The sequence below is a fragment of the Echeneis naucrates genome, chromosome 21 (assembly GCF_900963305.1).
Source record: "Echeneis naucrates chromosome 21, fEcheNa1.1, whole genome shotgun sequence".
NCBI lineage: Eukaryota > Metazoa > Chordata > Actinopteri > Carangiformes > Echeneidae > Echeneis > Echeneis naucrates.
In genome coordinates this window covers 2292503-2300217 of record NC_042531.1, presented here as the reverse complement: position 1 = coordinate 2300217, position 7715 = coordinate 2292503, and the positions used below count along the sequence as shown (strand labels likewise).

At 41.7% G+C, this 7715-nt stretch overlaps 1 pseudogene; it reads left to right on the top strand.

Moving 5' to 3' along the window:
* Positions 1–6220: 6220 nt before the first annotated feature.
* On the top strand, positions 6221–7415 carry LOC115062085 (trace amine-associated receptor 13c-like; annotated as a pseudogene).
* The last annotated feature ends 300 nt before the right edge of the window (positions 7416–7715 follow it).

The window sequence follows — 7715 nt, the reverse complement described above, 5'->3', positions numbered from 1 at the left end:
AGTAACCTAAATGTGTTGTTGCAAACAGCAAGTGAAAAGTAAAGATCTTTGAAGGAATTCAGAGAAAACGTATCACTGCCTGAAGTGGGAGATGGAGATGATGACCAGCAGGTTAAGAACCACAGTGAGCAGAGTGATGATGGACAGCAGAGAGTAAATGCACAAGGCTTCAGAATGAGGACGCACAGTCTTCCTGCAGGAGCTGTTGAGTTGGGGAAAGCAGAGTTCAACTTCTTCCCATACCTCCATATTCAGAGACAGAGGAGAGGTTGATGAGCTCTGTCAGCTCTTCTGATGAAAGATCTTTGCCGTACAGCTAATTTATTTCTTTCTTTCTCTCCTCCTCAGTTCCAACTCCCGACACTTCAAATCAAATCAGATTTATTTGTATAGCGCCAAATCATAACAAAGTTACATCAAGGCACTAACCCTAACCCATATAGAGCAGGTCTAGACCAAACTCTTTATAAATTTATTTAAAGAGACCCAACAGATCCCCCGATGAGCAAGCACCTGGCAACAGTGGCAAGGAAAAACTTCCTTTAAGAGGCAGAAACCTCGAGCAGAACCAGGCTCAGGGGGGGCGGCCATCTGCCTCGACCGGTTGGGTTGAGAGAGAGAGAGAGAAGAGAGGCATTGGGGGGGTGGTGGGGTGTAGGCAGGAACATGTTGTTGCATGAAGTTCATGGAGTTGAGCTGTAATACAGAATTCATGCTATATGGGACCAGCAGGTGTTGCAGGAACATGGGATGGAGATGAGGACAGGGAGAGAGAGGAGAGGAACTGGGAGAGACAGAGACTTTGGCAGAACATGGTTAGTAAATGCAGTATAAATGCTTAGAACTGGGTGAAACTATTTTGTTTTTTTTGTTTTTTTTTAAGAAGGATGGTTTTTATCAGCGCATGCAAGGAGAGAGAGAGAGAGAGGGGAGAGAGAGAGAGAGAGAGAGAGAAGCTCAGTCCTTCCCCCAGCAGCCTCGGCCTATAGCAGCCTAAAGAGTAGAGGACTTTAACTTACTACGCTCTGTCATACAGGAAAGTTTTAAGCCTGGTCTTGAAAGTTACAAAAGAGTCCGCCCCCCGGACCGATGCTGGGAGTTGGTTCCATAGAAGAGGAGCTGATAACTGAACGATCTGCCTCCAGATTTACTCTTGGAGACTCTAGGAACCACAAGTAAACCTCCATCTAGAGAGCGGAGTGGCCTGCTAGGACAGTAAGGAACTATGAGCTCTCTGAGATACGATGGAGCTTGGCCATTAAGAGCTTTATATGTTAAAAGAAGGATTTTGAATTCTACTCTATATTTTACTGGCAGCCAATGAAGAGCAGCTAACACGGGAGATGTGATCTCTTTTCCTAGTTCCTGTTAATATTCGTGCAGCAGCGTTCTGAATTAACTGAAGGCCTTTTAGAGATTTGTTTGGACATCCAGATAGTAATGAGTTACAGTAGTCCAGCCTAGAAGTTACAAATGCATGGACTAGTTTTTTGCATCATCCTGAGAAAGGATGTTTCTGATTTTCCTAATGTTTCTCAGGTGGAAGAAAGCTGCCCGACTAACTTGTTTTATGTGAGGACAAAGGACATGTCCTGGTCAAAAATTACTCCAAGATTTCTTACAGTGGAGCTGGAAGCCAAAGTAATGCCGTCCAGACTGATGAGATGATTAGATAGTATTTTTCTGAGGTGCTTAGGACCGAGTACAATAACTTCTGTTTTGTCAGAGTTGAGAAGTAAAAAATTTCCAGCCATCCAGACTTTTATGTCTTCAAGACATGCCTGCAGTCTGACTATCTGAGTGACTTCATTTGGCTTCATTGATAGGTACAGCTGAGTATCGTCTGCGTAGCAGTGGAAATTGATGCTGTGTTTCCTGATAATGTTGCCTAGAGGAAGCAGATAAAGCGTAAAGAGGATTGGTCCAAGTACCGAACCCTGCGGGACTCCATGACTGACTACAGTACATGAGGAGGAGCTGTTGTTTACATGAACAAACTGATGTCTATCTGATAAGTAGGATTTGAACCACTTAGTGCAGTTCCTTTAATTCCAATTTCATGTTCCAGTCTCTGTAGTAAAATATTATGATCTATGGTGTTGAATGCAGCACTAAGATCTAGAAGGAGAAGTATGGAGGCTGATCCATCGTCTGAGGCCATTAGAATGTCATTGGAAACTTTAACCTGTTTCTGTGCTATGATGGGCTCTAAATCCTGACTGAAACTCTTCAAACAAACTGTTCCCACCCAGATGCTCGTGTAGTTGTTTTGCTACAGCTTTCTCAATGATTTTAGAAATAAATGGAAGGTTCGATATGGGTCTATAGTTTGCCAAAACATCTGGATCAAGATTAGGCTTTTTAAGCTGGGGTTTGATGACCGCAGTTTTAAGTGCCTGAGGTACGTAACCCAGAAATAAAGTCAGATTAACCAAATCTAGAATGAACGACTCAATTAAATAAAAGATCTCTTTAAAGAGGCTAGTTGGTACTGGGTCTAATAGACAGGTTGACGGTCTGGATGATGAAACTATAGAAGCTAGCTCTGAGAGATTAAGAGGTGAGAATGATTCCAGATGTAAAAGAGGCGTCGCAGCTGATTCAGCAGTTGTCGTCTTCAGAAGGGGATTTTTATCTAACGTAGGCAAGAGCTGATAAATTCTTTCTCTGATCATGAGAATTTTGTCTGAAAAAAAACTAATAAAATCATTACTGCTTAGAGCTAAGGGGATCACTGGTTCAACTGAGCTATGGCTCTCTGTCAGCCTGGCTACAGTGCTGAAGAGAAACCTGGGGTTGTTCTTGTTTTCTTCTATGAGTGCTGAGTAATATGAACTTCTAGCACTGCAGAGAGCTTTTTATATGTTTTCAGGCTATCTTTCCAGGCTCTGTGAGACTCTTCTGACTTACTGGAACGCCAGTTTCTTTCTAATTTCCTTGATGTCTGCTTTAAGGCATGGATTTGGTAACTATACCAGGGAGCCATCCTCCTCAGATTGAATACTTTCTTTTTCAGAGGGGCGGCATTATCAAGATTCGAACGCAGTGTGGCCATAGTGCTAGTCACAAGGTCATCAACCTGCGTATGGGAGAAATCATCATTTAAATTTAGATATGGCATTGTTGGGAATGATGACCAAATGTTCTCTTTAAATTTAGCCACAGCAGCTTCAGATAAACATCTTCTATAGCTGAATTTATTCCTCAATGCTGTGGAGCCCATTAAAGTAAACTCAAATGTAATAAGGTAATGGTCAGACGGGAAGAATTTTGGGGAAGAATTGTTAGCTTGTCAATTTCAATGCCATAAGTTAGAACAAGATCAAGGATATGATTGTAAAAGTGAGTGGGTTCATTCACATGCTGGGAAAAGCCAATTGAGTCTAGTAGGGAAAGAAACCCAGAACTAAGGCTGTCGCTTTCTACATCAACATGTATATTGAAATCTGGGATAACAGGGATTCTAACTCATTAATCTTTGCCTCCATTTCTACCATCATCCTACATCTATGACAAGAGGTGCTATCATAAAAGGAGGCAGAAGAATAACTACACATGAGGCACAGAGAACAGGAGAGGAGAGGAGGAGAGAAGGAGGAACAGAGAGTGGAGACAGAGAGCTAGAGGACATTGCTAATCGGGTAGTTTGATTAGCGGAGGAGGAGAAACGGTTATAACCTTTGGAGAAAGGGGAGATATTGACTTCTAAAACCTAGTGTTGGTGTGAAAATAATTTTCTGCCTGATTACTCGAGTGAATTAGGAAATAATAGCAGAAGAACAGTGGAAACAACACAGAGATGACAAAGCACAATAGAGAGCACAACCGCCAGTGACCGGAAATGATGCAACACGCTTACCGCCCAGCACGCAAGCTGACACCTGGTGACACACTTAAGTGGAAAAGTTTTTTTAAGGCAGCTGCAACACCCTTCCTTCCTCTCCCAACCTCACAAACTAAACCACCTTACCTTGTGTTTTTTTTTTTAATGGTTTAATGGTTGTCATTCAGAGCTAATGTCATGTGTGGATATTCTGAGCGCTAATGGGCCCTTTAGGAATCATATTAATCCTACCCTACACCTGCACACTAATTCTTTTCGTTGCCGGGGTTCAGATTTAGAGTTTGTTTTTGTTTGATTTGGAGAAGTGTCCCACCGCCAGAGTATTTTCCTACCCAAGGTTAAAACATGAACACTGTTTTCCAACCAATGTACGATTAAAATAAATTTTAAAAGAAGAGCGCCATTGAGTGAAATTACATCAGATTTAAAAAAAATGTATCCTCTGAAGCGTTTCATTTACCAGTTTTTGGTCCTCCGAAGACTTCATTCAGTAAAATGAACTACAGAAGTTTCCTTTTGTTAAACTATTGAACCCCCTTTTGGGCCATAGCCTGGTGAAGGTGGAATTACTCATTACTTCATTTGCAGGTAGCACAGCGCTCCGCCTTCCATTAGAAAAATTCCCATTCTTTGATGGTTATTCACATTAGCCTACCTGGTCAGTGAAGACCCATCGTGTATGAATTTGTTCCATCATAAAGGCAAAATAAACATCCATCCCATAGCTACACAGCTAACAACAACCTCGTGCTAATGTCTCAGAGCTCTCCTCACCAGTAACAGCAGCATGACGTGAAAAATGAACGAATCCCTCATTCCTACACGGAGAACATGTGGCAGAAAGACCCGTTCGCGAACGAATCTGAGCTGGCGGAGCGCATGCGCAGACCAGAAAAAAACAAAAACGAGTCATTCACTGAGATGGCTCGTTAATCCGGAGTCAATACGAAAGATTAGTTCAAAGTGAACGAATCGTTTACGAACGACACATCATTACCTATTACCAAAGAAATGAATTATTCCCCCCCAGTTATACATTTCCATCTACCTGTACCAAACTGAACAAAATGGAAATATGCATTATTCAACAGCACACCCCAAACAACGGCAGCAGCTAGCGCTTAGCTTAGCTCGTTTACCGCGCTTCATTACGCTGCCAGAAAATGACAATTTAACAGCTAATTAAATCAACTTCAGAATATTACATTCACGTCTCCCATTATATCCAGATCCTGCCGCAAATTCCGATCACATTATACTCAACTGAAGTCTTTCAGGACAAACATTTTAGTGCTAATCGGCTAACTCACGGAGCTAATGCACTTTAGCCGTGTGTCAACCGATTTGGTTCCCCCAGGTTCCGGTTCCCCTTTACGCTGATTTACTGCTGAGTCGTGCGTAGTTGCTAAGTTACCGTGCGTACTTAAAGAAGAAACGCAAATAGGAAACAGCTGAGTGTACGGAAAGCGAAATGGAACAAGCCAATGTGTAGGTTACTGGTGTGTTATTTATTATATAACTAAATAAACTGAGAATGCATTTGTTCGGCCATTCTTTGTCAATCTTTGTGTAAATGGATGCCAGCTAGCATATCTGTGCGAGAGTAGCCTACGTTAAGTAAACCTCACTGCCGGATCACTTACACTAGTTAGTCCCTTCGAAATGGACTGCTAGCTAACTGGTTAGCTAGCTGGTTAGCGTGCTCGGCTGACGGATTGATGACATTATTTTTGACGTATAAAGTTACTATAGCTTACCGTTCATTTGGAAACGGGCGGATATTTCTGCTCCTCGGAAACACCCACCGGATAGTGTCCGTATGTTTCAGAATTCACGAACTGTTGAACACAAGTTTACCATTTTAAGAACAAACACTCATCCTGGCCGTCCTTTGGGAAACTGGGTTGGGAATTAGTTTATGTCCTGGGTTAGTTCCAAGTAAGGGCATGATTTATAGGAAAGTCAATCCATTCAGTAAACACTCTACATAATTATCACTGATCGATCAACCAGTTAAACTGTAGCATATACACAAGAAAAATTCAGCAACAAATCGTGGTATTTATTTACTCATAAAAATTATAAACAAGTCAACAGGCGTGGACTCGGAGCATCAACTCTGTGGTGGAAGGTGTCAAATCCAAAGATGATTGGAGAGATATTAAATATGAATGTATATTTGTGTGTACAATCTTCTAGGTGGAGGGACGTGCTGAATAGAAGTATCCAATCCAAATGAAGGTCCAGGCTCCGATCATTGCATCACAGAACAAAGACAGTTGTTTGGTTACAGGAAAAGAGGGAGGAGTGTCTTATTCAGCGTTTTGATGGAGATGCTGGCCAGAAATCTACTGGAGCACCACAGCCTCTCTGGATATGGAGACCCTGGAGGAAGCTGAACTCTGCTTTCCACAGATGAACACTTCATGCAGGAAGAAGTTACAGCATTACGCCACAAACGTTTTCCTTTACATTCTGCTGTCCTCCATCACCGTACTGACTGTCTGTCTCAACCTGCTGGTCATCATCTCTATCTCCCACTTCAGGCATAAACTTCAAAACATTAACACAAAATTATTTTTATTTTATTCAGATGAAAAGTTTGAATGATTTCTATGTAAGGAAATGTAATTGTGACTATTTTTAGACAGCTGTATTTAAAACTGCTGCTGCATGTGAACACTGTTTAAAGAATCATGGTGTTCCATCTGCTGCAGAGACTAATGGGCTCAGTATGGTTTTCTTTCTCCAGGCAGCTACACACCTCCACCAACCTCCTCCTCCTCTCTCTGGCTGTCTCAGACTTCCTTGTCGGACTCCTGCTGATGCCAGTTCAAATCCTCCTTAAAGAAGGCTGCTGGGTTTTGGGGAGCTTGACATGCAGACTGTTTTATTATGTCTCTTTTGTCCTTCCATCTGCCTCAGTAGGAAACATGGTGCTCATATCGGTTGACCGTTACGTGGCCATTTGTGACCCTTTGCATTACTCCACTAAAGTCACTCTAAACAGAGTTAAAGTCAGTGTTGGTCTGTGTTGGGCCTGTTCTGTCTTGTATAACAGTGTGATACTGAATGTCTTCCTGAAACACCCAGATAGGTATAATTCCTGCTATGGAGAGTGTGTAGCTGTTATTAACTTCTTAACAGGAGCTTTAGATGGCGTGTTGACTTTTATAGGTCCCATTTCCGTTATCATAACTCTGTATATGAAAGTATTTGTGGTGGCTGTGTCACAGGCTCGAGCTCTGAGGTCTCATACTGCAGCAGTGAAAGTCCAGAATTCAGTTCATGTGAGCGCTAATAAGTCTGAGAGAAAAGCAGCCAGGACTCTTGGTGTTGTTGTAGTTGTGTTTCTAATATGTTTCTGTCCTTATTTTTATCCCTCAATCGCAGGCCAGGACGTGTCAAGTGATGTGGAATTTCAGTTTTTGGGATCTGGCTAGTTTGTAGTAACTCCTGTCTAAATCCACTGATCTATGCTTTTTTCTATCCTTGGTTTAGAAAGTGTATTCGTCAGATTGTCACACTTCAGATACTGCAGCCTTATTCCTCTGATGCTAACATACTGTAGGAAAAGAGTTCAAATAAGGATTTCTTGCTGTTACTTCATGCCAGGATAAAATATGAAAAATGACTTGCTCATGAGGTTATCTGATTTTCTTGCCTGGGACATAAAGAGTCAGTGCCTCCAGCATGATGTTGCTTTCCTTTTTGTCAAAATGATATTGCTCATCTGTAAGTGGCTGAATTTAAAACCTTTAACTGAGCTGAATGATTGTTTTTGTTGTTGCTAAATCAGCCATGTATGTCAATATTGTGATTGCTCATCCATGTTTTCTGAATAAACTAAGCTGAAGGAAAAGTAAAAATA